We start from the raw sequence: 13,995 nt of genomic DNA, 5'->3' as shown, positions 1-13,995 counted from the left end.
AATGAATGAAATGTATTTTACTTGAGGGATAGAAATGCGTTGCATATTTTGATGCAAGTCGAACATAATTGACGAAATCTTCATCCCTTAAACCTTTAATTTGCCAAATTACAAAGTTAATTAACCCCTAAAGAAGGAATGCTTAATTTTATTTTGAACAAGATACAGGCAAAAACTCCTTTTATGAGTGATAGAAAAGGGAAAATAACTTAAGCAAACGTAAGTCGTGGTAAAACAAAGCACTTGAGAGACTCACTGATAGGCAAGAGAGAACACATTTATTGCTAAAATAAGTTTTACCAGAAAGTTAAATTACAAAATCATAGGAACAGCTGATAGGAATGATAGCAAAGGTACATTTTCCTTAAAAGAATATTTAACATAAAATTTATATCTACTAAAAATAAGGATAAAATCATCAATTCCCATTAAATTGGTGATAAAATCAACATAACACTGGGAAATTAAATATCTTGAATAATTGTTGGTGGGAAGCAGAAAAGATAAATATTAGTGCTAATAGCAATAAATCTGTCTTAAATAAAAAAGAACTGAAACTGCTAAAATACTAGGATTTATATTGATACAAAACTTAACTGGGAGACCCACATCAGGCAGTTCTGTCATGAACTGAGTAAAGCTGTTCATATATTAAGAAAGCTCAACTTTCTCATTTCAAATGATTATTGTTAAACACATTACAATGCCTTCTTCTAATGTCATTAGAATAATAGTGTTGAGTTATGCAGTCATTCCCTACATGTTAAACCAATTTTGCTGCTACAAAAGAGAGCTATTCGCTCTCTTGCTGATACACCACCACATGATTCCTGTAAACCTTTTTTCATTGGGTATGGAATCATGACTCTATTTAGTTTATACATATTTAAGGCTTTGATTCATGTGAAAGTCAATCTAGAAACTTCCCAATTCAGATTTCACAACCCCAACTACACCACAGGAGGTAATCTAAATACTACTTATTGTAGATTGTCATCAACTTGCAACACATTTCATAATGTGAACATAAGACTATTTGTACAGCTGTTTGCCCACACTGTTGAAATTGGAATTCAGAGTTTCAAGAATAGGGTATACACCTGTTTACTTGCTCACCAACTTTACTAACTCGATAAATTATTTTGTGACAATCTTCATCACATTTAAGAACTAATGTTTATATATTAAGTAATATTTATATTGATGAAATTTAATATGGTTCTACCATTTTTAAAATGAATAAAGTTTTATTATTATTATTAAATATCCCAATACAGTGAAGGACGTTAACATGGTGCTTAAATTCCTTGTGTTGTAAGTTTTTAAAGTATTCATCATTCTTGAATTGCATGTAGGAATGTGTGAACTCGACTTAGGATATCTGACCAATCAAGTTATTTAAGATATTGTGTATAAATATTACTTCTTGGTGCTTGCTTCCTAAGAATAGGAAGCGAGCACCAAGAAGTAATATTTATACACAATATCATTATATATATATATATATATATATCCTGTTAACTATACTATCTTCCAGCTTCCTTCTTGCCTGACTTCATAATTTGGGGACCCAGACCACTTCAAGTATTTTTATTGCTTGCACAATGTTGAATTATATTAAGATTCTAATGATGAAATTAATATCTTTTGTTATCTTTGAACCAGATTTTAAAACTATTAATGTGGTTTGCAAAAACTGAAATTAGAATTAAAGTACACCCTAAAAGTGTTGTTAATATTAACTCTAGAGACCCTGAACATTACCAATAATTGATCAAATAAATACTGGTTTTTGCTTTTATAAGAGAATATAACATAACATTTGTGAAGACTGAGTTTCATATAATTTATTTCATACAAATTTTTGAGATTTATAATCCCATTTTGATGCATACCACAGCCATTTACAACTTGTAGGATGATATATTTTGAGATCATTCACAAATAGCTACGACTACTCAGGTAGTTGAACATTACCATTTCATTGATATAGAGATTGAAGAGAAAAATGCCTAATTGAGATTGCAATGGTATGACAGTACTTGGTTTGAATAAAACAGGGACTATAATCTTTTACCATTTGAACCCTATTAAAAAAGTAACTAACTGGTAAACCAAGTAAACAGTACTCCAGTGATACAGCATGCCTCAAGTTTCTTTTAATAAGAATGATGAGATTGACTCTCAAAATCCTACAAGAAATTTGTGTATGTAATGATAGTCTAATATACACCGCTGAATTTATTAAGAAAATTAGTTGCTTTATATGACCAAAATCCAGGCTGCTGAGGAATGATGATTTTACTTTGGTACTAGGTAAATCTAATATAAAACATTAACATTTTTTGGTAAAAATACATCGTATTTTTATGTGACTATAGTTTTCAATGATGTTTCTGCTACTGTTACTATGAAATGGTAAGACTTAACTTGATATAAATGTTCTGGGTAATCCCCATCTACAAGGTACTTATTACAGTATACAAATAGTAACAAAGTTAGTATACAAATCAGCAACAAGAGAGAAGGGCAACATTTCTTAAGCAATACACTGTGTATTTAGGCAGTAATAATCATTTTTTGAAATCTAATAATTTATGTAATGAAAGTTGCAATTTTCAAATAAATTTTGGAACTCAAACCTGATACGTATATGTTATAGCCACAATCAGAGAAGTAATTTTTATGTTTCCTATGTTAAGACTTATTTTTTATTGTAAAAGAAATTAGTTCACTAGCAAACCATTTAGAAATCTTAGATCTGTCTTAATCCCATATTTTAAACATTCAATAATACTTTAAATGTCTATACAATTCATTTCTCCCCTAGTTGGTGTTTGCTCCATATTAATTTCTTCTGTGAGATAACCATTGAAATATGCAGCTAACATATATATACATTCCCTCACCCGTTCCTCCGATTTTAAAAATGATAAGAGCAAACAAATAGTTTACTTTGGAAATATAGGTGAATAAGTTAGTAAATTAGTTAGATAGTAATAACTGAAATTGATACTAGGACTCTGTGATAGCCCAAGACCCACCAAGCAGGCTCTGAACTTATGCATTTCACATCCCAAGGTAATAGTCCCTGCAGGTGTATTAATCATTACATATGAATTATGATTTTTCAAAGTTTCAATATCCTCATCTCTAGCAATCTTTCAATAACTACGTAGTTACTATTCAGTGCATTGTCATGCATTCTCAGATTCATGATAGTATTTACTATCATACATAGACATACATCCATTTGGACAAAAAGAAGTCTTATAAGATTTTTCCATCAATCTCAATCATCACCAGAATACCTTACTCATCTTTTTCATGCTCTGGCCAATGGTTGTGATAAGTTGGCAGCCTTCTCTTTCACTATCAAGAAATGTTTCACTTCCTCTTCCTGTCTCTCCACCAACTTCTTCATTTTCATCAGAAAAGAATGCTCTCTCTTCATCATTCTCATCCATTTTCTGCACCTCATTCTGCTCATTCATCTTCATGGTTGTCTTCCAGAAATACAAAGTGTTATGAATTGGTCTACACATTGACCACCACCTATACTCCTGAAAGAAACCATCATGAACAATTTTCAACTATCTTTCATCTAATTTCCATGATCAATATCCTTTGGCATTATTCTCATAGCCTATGAAAACACTGCGTACTTCTGTCATCAGATTTGTCCTTACCCTTAAAAATAAATTGCCAATGCATTTGAAGTTGCTTCTCTATTCTTTCTAAGGATCCTCTTAGGATAAATTGAAGTCTTATTTTTTTTACTTGACATATATTTTGATTTTGTAAATATTTGTTCATATTTTATACATCTTTTACAGCATGTTTGCCTTTAATGATAATGTGAATTGGTAGGTGCATGTAAAAATAGGTGCAAATTCAAATCTTCTCCTCAACTGTGACAGATGCTACCATTTCACATTTACAATGCCTACACAACCGGGGTATGTTCTACAAGGATTCCTTGCTGCCTAAATATACATCAAATAGTCCAATCAATTGCATTGCCAGACTAGGTAATAGGCGGGGGTAAAGTTATTGATGCTATAATACCCACAAAAGAAGCGAATCATGAATTGTATTTGAAAAGTGAATTAAACTTATTTTAAAACTATAAAAACTAAAAAAAACCCCTTACTGATCCCTTACCATTAATCATTAAACTGAAGAATTTATCAGTGAGTGGCTAATTAGGATACTAATGGTTAAAGCAGAATAACTTTAGTTTAAACGAAATACTTTTGGTGTTTAAATTCTTTGTTAAGATTTCAGCTTGAAATAACTTCAAAAAACAACCCTATAGTAGCATATTCATAATAAGGCACGATAGCTGTAAAAATTATTGAAATTCATCATCATTTTTTTACATTTTTTACTAAGATTCATTTTCTCTTGTAGTTCTTCGCTCATGGAGGTATAGGTCCAGGGAAAATTATAATGAATCCTATTATTTAATGCAATCTAAATTTTCCATACCATAGTTCAGGCAAATTTTATAGATGTAAACATTTTTATTGGTTCATCACATCTTCCCCTCCCCGGACTACAACCTTGACGTGGTGGAAGGGCTTGTGCGTTCCGATAACCCCTAGAGCTGTGCTGGCGGGAGTAATAAAAATTGCTCCTGGTAGGGTCACCCATGCCAGATAGGTCGAAGGTTAGGAGCCAGACGAAAGGTAGTCCACGCAGCGTCTGTTCCTCAGTGAGGCGGCTGCAATGGCGTCTGACCCCAGTGGGGCGGCCAGTAAGTGATGGTGTCACGTTAAAAACACTATTGAGGAAGGCCACCGGAAACCACCTCAATTATCATTCCCAAGAAAAATATGATGGACAATAGAGATATTTTGAGTCCTGGCAACCACGGGGCTCGGCCCAATCGGCCGTGTGTCGTGCCCGGCAGCGGAACAGGCAAGGCTTCCGCGGTCGTCATCCCACGAAACCCTTGCAAGGGAAAACCAGCAGCAGCAGGACAGAAGATGCAGGAGAAGAAGACCAAATTAGTTAGAATAGGAACGTGGAATGTTAGGACAATGATGAGGACAGGGAAATTGGAGAATGTTAAGCGAGAGATGGAAAGGGGAAATATAAATATTTTAGGTCTATGCGAGGTGAGATGGAAAGATAGCGGGGATTACTGGAGTGATAAGTATAGAATAATATACAGCGGTGGGGACGAGAGCCAACGAGGGGTTGCCATAGTATTAAATGAAGAGGTAGGAAGAAGCGTAGTCAACATAGAGCAGGTAACGGATAGAATACTACTAGTGGAGATAAAAGCAGAACCGACGAACTTAGTTATTATTCAGGTATACATGCCACCGAGCAACCACAAGGAGGAAGAGGTTGATAGGATATACGATCAGTTAGAGGACATAATCGCGTGTGTTCCTGCAGGGAAACATTTGATAGTGATGGGGGATTGGAATGTGACCGTAGGCAAAGGAAGAGATGGTGATGAGGTCGGGGACTACGGTTTAGGCAAAAGGAATGACCGTGGGGAGAAAGCAGTTGAGTTCTGCAGGAGACAGGGGTTAGTCATCACCAACACTTGGTTTAGACACCACAAAAGACGCAGGTATACTTGGAAAATGCCAGGTGACTCAGGAAGATATCAGCTAGATTATATCCTGGTTAGACACAGGTTTAGGAACAGTGTGATAAATTCCCACAGCTTCCCGGGAGCAAATGAGGACTCAGACCACAATTTAGTTGTTATGAAATGTAGCATACGTTTCAAAAAGATAAGGCAGGGGCGGCGAGTTAGAAAATGGAATGTAGAAGCATTAAATGGGTTGAAAAGGAAGGAATACAAACAGGCGGTAGAGCAAATCATGGAGGATGGTAAAGGGCTTAGTACTATCGAAGAAAAATGGGAAATGATCAAGAAAGGGTTGTCTAAAGCCGCAAAAGACACTATTGGAACCGTTAACGCTAAAAGGACTAGGAAACCATGGATCACGGGTGAGATGATTACAAAGATGGATGAGCGGCGAAAATGGAAGAATGTCAATACAGAATTAGGCAAAATGAAGTACAAAGAATTGAACAATAAATTGAGGCGGGCAACAAATAAAGCAAAAGAAGCATGGTGGAAGACGCAGTGCAAAGATATGGAAAGTCTGCAGAGGAAGGGTGAAATCGGTGCGCTGTACAGCAAAGTTAAATCGTTATCGGGAAGTAAGAAAGGAAGAGCTATGCTAACAGTTAGAGATAAGGCGGGTAAGGTAATAGTTGACGCAGGAAAGATCCAAGAGAGATGAAAGGAGTATATAAAAGAACTGTATAGTAAAGACCTCAGACCAACAAAGTTAGACATTGAAAAAGAAAATGATGTAGAGGAAGACAGCTTAGGTCCAGGCATACTAGACAATGAGATAGAAAGGGCATTAAGGGAGATGAAACTAAATAAGGCCGTGGGGGTAGATAACATTCCTGTGGAACTTTTAAAATGCTTAGGAAAATGTGGGAGGAAGAAGCTATATGGGCTGATCCGTAGTATTTATGAGGAGGGAATCTGACCAGAAGACTTTGTGAGATCAGTTTTAGTTCCTATTCCGAAAAAGGTAAAGGCCACGTCATGTGAGGACTATAGGACAATTAGTTTGATATCCCATGCAGCTAAAGTTGTTCTCAGGATCATGAACAAAAGGATAGAGAGTAGGGCAAATGATTACTTAGGGGATGATCAGTTTGGGTTTAGGAAGGGGAGGGGTAGGTGTGATGCCATTGCAGTAATGAGATTATTAATCGAGTGGAATATAGAACACAACCAGGAGGTATTTGCCTATTTCGTAGATTTCGAAAAAGCGTTTGATAGAGTGAATTGGGAAAAACTAATGAGTATATTGCAGAAAATAGGAATAGATTGGATGGAAAGGAGGCTAATCCGCAACCTGTACATGTCTCAGACTGCTCAGGTGGGGGTGGGAAATGGGGAGTCAGGATGGGCAGTGTTAGGAAGGGGTGTAAGGCAGGGTTGCCCATTATCACCGTTGCTGTTCAACCTGTATGCAGAGGAAATGATCAAAGAGGCATGGGAAGAACTCGAGGTAGGAATGAAAGAGGGTGGGGAATTCATAAAATCAGTTAGGTTTGCTGATGACCAAGCTTTAGTTTGTCAGTCAGCCAAGGGGTTGCAAGCATTGCTTAGTGAATTGGAAATTCAGTGCGACAGGTATGGGATGAGAATCAACATTGATAAAACAAAGGTTATGCGATTTTCTAGAAAGAAAAAGGCCAAGCTTAACATTAAAACAGGAGGGCAAAAACTAGAGCAGGTAGAACAGTTTACGTATCTCGGTAGTGTTTTGGACCAACACGGTCAAAGTAGTAGGGACGTAAGGAGAAGAATTGCGCTAGGCAAAGAGGCTTTCACAAGGAGGAGGGAGTTGATGACAGGGACTTTGAGTAAGGATGTTAAGAAAAGAGTCGTAAAAACTTTGATATGGAGCGTAGCTATGTACAGTGTGGAAACGTGGTCATTGAAGCAGGAGGATAGACGTAGATTGGAAGCTTTTGAAATGTGGGTGTGGAGAAGAATGGAGAAGGTGAAATGGACAGAGAAGAAAACAAATGAGGAAGTACTTGGTAAGGTGGGCGAAGAGAGGGGTTTGTTGGGAGCAATCCTATGGAGGTAGGAAAAGTGGATGAAGGGGGTGCTGACCGGCAGTGGGATGTTGAAGACTGTGATAGAGGGTAGAATGTTGGGCAAAAGAGGAAAGGGAAGGAACAGGATAGGGATGTTGGACGGGATGAAGGGAGGAAGAAAGTACTCAGAGATGAAGAGGGACCTGATATAGAGTAGGATGATGGATTTGGTGTTTTGTTGGGAATGGTAAAATATTTGTTTGGTAGTGGTGTCCATCCAAAAACCTATCTTAACCAGTAGATTACCTTAAAAAAAAAATCACATCTTCTTTGCATTATAATTCCACATATTTTTCCAATACAGCTCACATCTTTAGGCCCATATCCAAAAGTAACTGGTTTTCAGGCAGTTCATCTCCACTTGAAGCAAATGAATCATTTTCAATCTTTAGAAAATCATGTCATGCCACCATCATTGATCATGCGCTTAATAATTGGAGACCAATGAGATTTATGCTACTGCACTCCATCTAACTTACTACAAGAAAATAGTGAATGAAAAGACCAATACAGCCTACAATTCAGTTAAATATTTTCATATTGATTAAAGTATTCAATATACTGTATACCTAGACAATTAAATATTCAGCTTTTTATATAGTCAGAAAGAAACATAGAACTCTTTATAATATGCTCAATGTGCAGCAGGAAAACTTGAAAAAATTACGCAGAAAAAATAAATTCTACTCTTTATATACTCACTCCCATGTTCCTCAAGTTTTCATATGATAACTAATTTTGTTGATTATGATTAAGTAACATAACTTTGTAAGATATAATATCACCCCATTGAGACCTAATCAATGCAGTTTTTGAACAACACTGAGAAAAAATTGAATTATGATACTATACAGATGATGTTAACCATAAGTAAAAGTTGAAGCAGTATATTATCAGTTGTGTGCAAAATGATAGAAGGTATACCACAATAAAACTATGTATATATTCACCTTCAAATTGTCATAGCATAAACTTATCAATATATTTTTCATCCACAGTTAAAAGTTATGCATGTATTTTATAATAATCAATAATAATAACTTATCCACTCAATCGGTTGGCAAATATTGAGCGTATTATATAGTAAAATTAAAAGTAAATGTAACAAAATGTAAGAAAAGGATTATTACATTGGATAAAGTCAAACTGACAAATAGTGGGATATAGCTTTCAAAATTTTCATGTCAAGACAGCAACATAGAAATTTTATCTGGACAAGTAGTCTTAGACAGAAAAATGTCTGTTTTTAAGAAAATTCATTAAAATTCAGAAATTTGATATACCAAGGAATTTTATTATCTCTGAAAGAGACAGGATAATGAGAACTACTACACCAGAGGTGAAGTTATAGTAATGGGTATCAATTTAATACATGTCCTGGAATATGGGTTATCCCCAATGAGTAGTTGGTAAGAAATGATAGATAGAGAAAGGAGAGTAGGAAAACTTGAAGATTTGAATGTTTTTTTCATGGTGCTCAGTAGTTTATCAGAAGTATCGCCTATATAATCACATTTTCTGGCAAGAAGGTTAGCTTGTATAAGATTCATTCATATGTGAGAAAATCGCATGTGATAAATGGGCATGGATTATGAGTAAATGCAGAAGTCTAAGAGAAGGTATCAGCACTAAGATATTTAGCAATTCTATACCTTCATAACTACATCTTCCAATCAACTTGACAGCTTTCCACATATATTGGGGAAACTCATAGCTATATGATATTTATGTTCTGTTGTGAATAATTGCTCTACTTCATACAGCATAAGCTACAAAGAGGATGTGACCTTGCTTATGAGGTTGGCTAAGGCTTTCGAATTGTACAAAATTAAAGTAATCTAAATTCCAAATTCAGCAAGCATATATTAACAGACTAAATCTCCAACATGCAGTTATTGACATCAGTAACTCAAGCATTTTAAATTACTTTGAACACAATTTTTGCCATTTCCAATGATAACTAAGAATTTTTCTATTCCTTTAAGTTTATTTCTACGAGTTTATTTATTTTGAGTTTGCCCAATTGTACTTTTGTTGATGATTAATTACATTCCCTCAAATATTTCAACCAATTCAATCCTGTGTACAGATATTGCACCTTTACACAAGAATACCCTAATCTACATTAATCAACATTTATTTATTTAACAAATTAATTGGGATAATAATGGGACTACTTGTCCCTTCTTTCACTTAATCCCTATACATTCATGTGCATGCATTAAATACAATTACCAACACTCATGCCCTAGGTTGAGGAAAAACCTACTAAGCAGAAATCAATTTCACAACTTCTGGTTTGGCAGGTGAGGACTTTACCCCTCTGCCACCAGGGCCGACCAGATATGGTTGATACCTAAATTTTGGCCCCTGAGTAGTTTAAGGTAAATGGTTTCATACTACATTTAGAGAAAAGTCAAAATCTAACATGCAACCTAAAATGTATACTTAAGAATTAAAAAACCCAGTAAAATGTTTTGGATTCAATCTTGACTCAAAGCTGAGCAGAAGTTCATTTATCAATGTATTCAGCAGGAGATTATCAAATGCACTATATCTACTAAGAAAACTTAGTATGTTTATCCCTGCATAGTACCTAAAGTGGAATTAATTTTTTCTCTTTACCAGCCATCTTAATTATCCCTTGGAAATCTGGGGCTATACTCCAGATATTAAATCTCTACCATTATTTACCAGTATGAATATTTTGACTGTATATAATATGTATATCTATCTATTTAATATTGATTAATGTAAAAGATAATTTACTTTTGTTTTCCAAAAGATTTGAAGTACATGATTAATATGACAATAAAAAATCATGTGTAACTGCAGATTAACCTTATCACAGTATTACTTGAATAAATTTGGTATTAAATAATTCAATCAAATGCTGCAAGCTGCAAGAAAAACTAGTTCTGCCAAATTTAAAGAAACCTAGTACTCATGGCTAGCCTGCTAAGTCCAGTGAATGAAGTTTTCATTCATAAGCAAACCTTATTATCAATACTGAAATGTTACATGCCAGAAGTGCTGCTTTCTGTAATATTCATGGTGTGCTGCTATGTGTTATGCATCCAATGTGTTCTGTTTGATGATGACGAAATCAATTGTATGCCTACTACATTTGATGAGATCTATTATATGCCTACTTAATGACCAATAAAATTATTATTACCAAGTAAAGATACTATGCATCTTCATTTGGTGTTTGCTACCAGGCATCAGTTATAGCACCAGGATGATAATTACTCAAAACTGACCAAAATGCTTTAAAACCTTGACTGAAATTCTGAGCACTGCTCCCCATTAGGTCCCACCTAACATGATACTAATACTGCAACAACTCTGCATTACAATAAATCATTATTCCACTCCATATACCTACTTCCTGCCTCCCTTCATTATGTTCAACACGCCTATTCTTCTCTCACCTCTACCTCTAACTTAAGATTTCTCTTCCATCACAGTCTTCAATATTCAATTGCCAATCAGTTTACCCTGCATCAATTTCTCTTGCCTTCTAAAACTTTCCCCCAACAAATTTCCCTCCTCCCAATGCTAACACACACAAAACTTATATTGTTTTACCTTTGAAAATGTTTATTACAAATTCATTCACTATTTAGTATTATGCTGTCCTTAAACTAATCTATCTGTACTTAACTTAGGAGCTACTTGATCATTTTTCATCATGCTGGAAATGATATATATAGTAGAGCCATGGGATTAAAAGCATGCAGATTGCATACACAACTTGTTGGAGTAGATAATTATAAATCGTTAGTTTAGGGCTAGAGATCCTTCTAGCTTCACAGCATATTCATCGGGGAGGCCACAACAAGAAGAAAAGGGAGACTAATTACTGGATACAACGATATAAACATAGTATGAACCTACCAACAATTCGTAATTACATTAGAAGAAAACATCACGAACCAAAATTCTAAATACCCGAAAACAAAATTTTTCGCAGTGGCGGGAATTACTAAAAACATTATCTTTATTACTTGTAACCAAACATCCATTCCAAATGTCCTTGACGCGGATAGCTGGGAAAGATCAAGATTAATATATTGTGCATAAGAGCAGGGTAATTGCATAATGTGATACAATTTTATAATGATACTAAATCAAGCACGCAAGCTGTAGAATACAAAAGTAGATAGAGAAAAAATCCCTATTCGCCACATCCGATATAGAACTATAGGAAAAAAATATAAAAAGTTCTGTTCCGGATAAATTGGTAGGATGCTCAATTCTATAGACTATCTAGATTGGCGAAATAAAAATTGCAGTGCTGCGTTAGTAAAATTTATGTGACGTTTTATCTACAGACTGCACCATATACGGAACGGGGTCACACCAAGGTTTTCCCGACAGGCACACTAACTTATAAACAAACGGGTCATTCAATCTCCATGAAAGTGCATCTTATTTCCACCCCTTCGTCGTTTTACGAAAGTTCGTCTACAGCTGCTACCTCTATCCAGGTGCCAACTGGTCGGCAGTTTCATGACCTTGGTGTCCCGCGAACACAACCGATGGCCTCCCGATTTCTTCACTTTCCGAGAGTTCAAACAGGCTCGTGGAAAAAGGTTCAAGTGAGGGAAGAGAGAACTTTAAAGAAAAAAGGGGGACTTTAAATGATAGCAGAGTTACAACAACGCGGAAAACTTTTGTCACTACAGGAGCTATTTTGTCACATAGACATATCTCTGGGCATTTTTACGTGAAACTGGCTATTCTGTCATGTAGACCAACATTTTTAATACTCTCTTCAATCAGTGGTATTGATTTTCAAAACAACACGCTATTGGTGATTTTATCTTCTCGTAAAAGTAATTGAATAGATGACATTATTTGTTATTCATCCATCATTAATAATTATGTGAATTGTTACAATATTGGATGAAAACTTTTCCCGTTTACACACTTGAAATATTATATGCGTCCCCGTCATTTAAGCAATAATATATGTATCAATATCAGTTTGATATTTTATTCAGAGCCAAAGAAATTATAGGCATATAGCTGTTGTTAATTATATTGCAAAAATACATTTTTATTTAGTTCTAATATTTCAAACAAGCAGTCACGCATTGTATGTTTTAAATTATTAACGTGATTAGTTATATATTAATACATTTAAATGATCATTTATCTGACGAATTAAAAAGGTAAGAATACATATTTATGTTTTAAAAATTCACGTGCGGGTATCGACATCATAATTTGAGGCACTTATGGTAATAACTTAGGGAATAGTCTACTTAACGACGTTTCCCGATTCCTTCAAGTGTGATATTATTTTAACTTTACGAAACTTGTGGTTACTTAAACTTAAAGGAGCAACTAAATCATTAAAATTTAATTCTAAATCCTACGTCCCTAACGTACCTAATGACAAACGGGAGACATTTTTAATGAAACAAACAAGGTAAATACACTTGCTTCTTGTTTATTTTAATTATTAATTTATATTTTTAATTTACCAAACGTCACTTCACGTTATAATCATTATCAAATTATATACCCGCGAATTTCTGTTCATTTCGGGGAATAATATACGTCTTATCGGATCGTAAGAAATGCTTCAATGACCTAGAGTTCCGCGTACTAGTTCACATGATCCGACTCTAAGAACTGCATTAAAAGAGCGCCTCCTGCGTGAGAAGTGACATCTGCAGTTAAAAGCAAGAAATAACACACGGTTAGATAAGCTTTTAGGGCATTACCAGAGAAAATACACGATGACGGTAATATACTAAAACTTCCGTTGAATTCCTACTAATAAAATACCTGGAATAAAATAGCACATCAGCAATAAATTTTTTGAGGCCTGCGCTACCGACTGAAAACGAATTTGCGTGACTCAATTATTTCCAACGGATTCATCGAAAGTGATGAAAATTATCAGCGTTCCATTTAGGATTTTAAGCATAAAAAATACAATTAGTGGCCAATCTGATGAGCCCATACTTAACTGAAATACAAGATCAAATGCTGATAGATGCATCAATCGTCGGAATAAAGAAAATACTATAATTCAACGGGTTTTATATGAAATTGTGAGTAGATTTAGGTATCATATAAATTACACATTTAAAACATATTAATCAGCATCAGGATGGGAAACGGGGCATCCAAAGAACCAAAATTGCCCATTTTATTATAATCGTAAGTTTCGTTAGTAACATTGCAAGCAAATCTGAATTATTATGAAACCATGCTGAATGTTGAGTCTTAAATTTGTCATTTTAGACTAAACATTCTACCAGGTTTGAACTGTTTAAAAGTCGTTTCAGCTGTAAAATACTTTGACCTTAATAA

Source organism: Hetaerina americana, unplaced genomic scaffold (assembly GCF_022747635.1).
Source record: "Hetaerina americana unplaced genomic scaffold, ioHetAmer1.1.p SCAF_8, whole genome shotgun sequence".
In the NCBI taxonomy this organism is placed as follows: domain Eukaryota; kingdom Metazoa; phylum Arthropoda; class Insecta; order Odonata; family Calopterygidae; genus Hetaerina; species Hetaerina americana.
The sequence above is the reverse complement of the archived record's forward strand: the minus strand, read 5'-3'. Positions refer to the sequence as shown.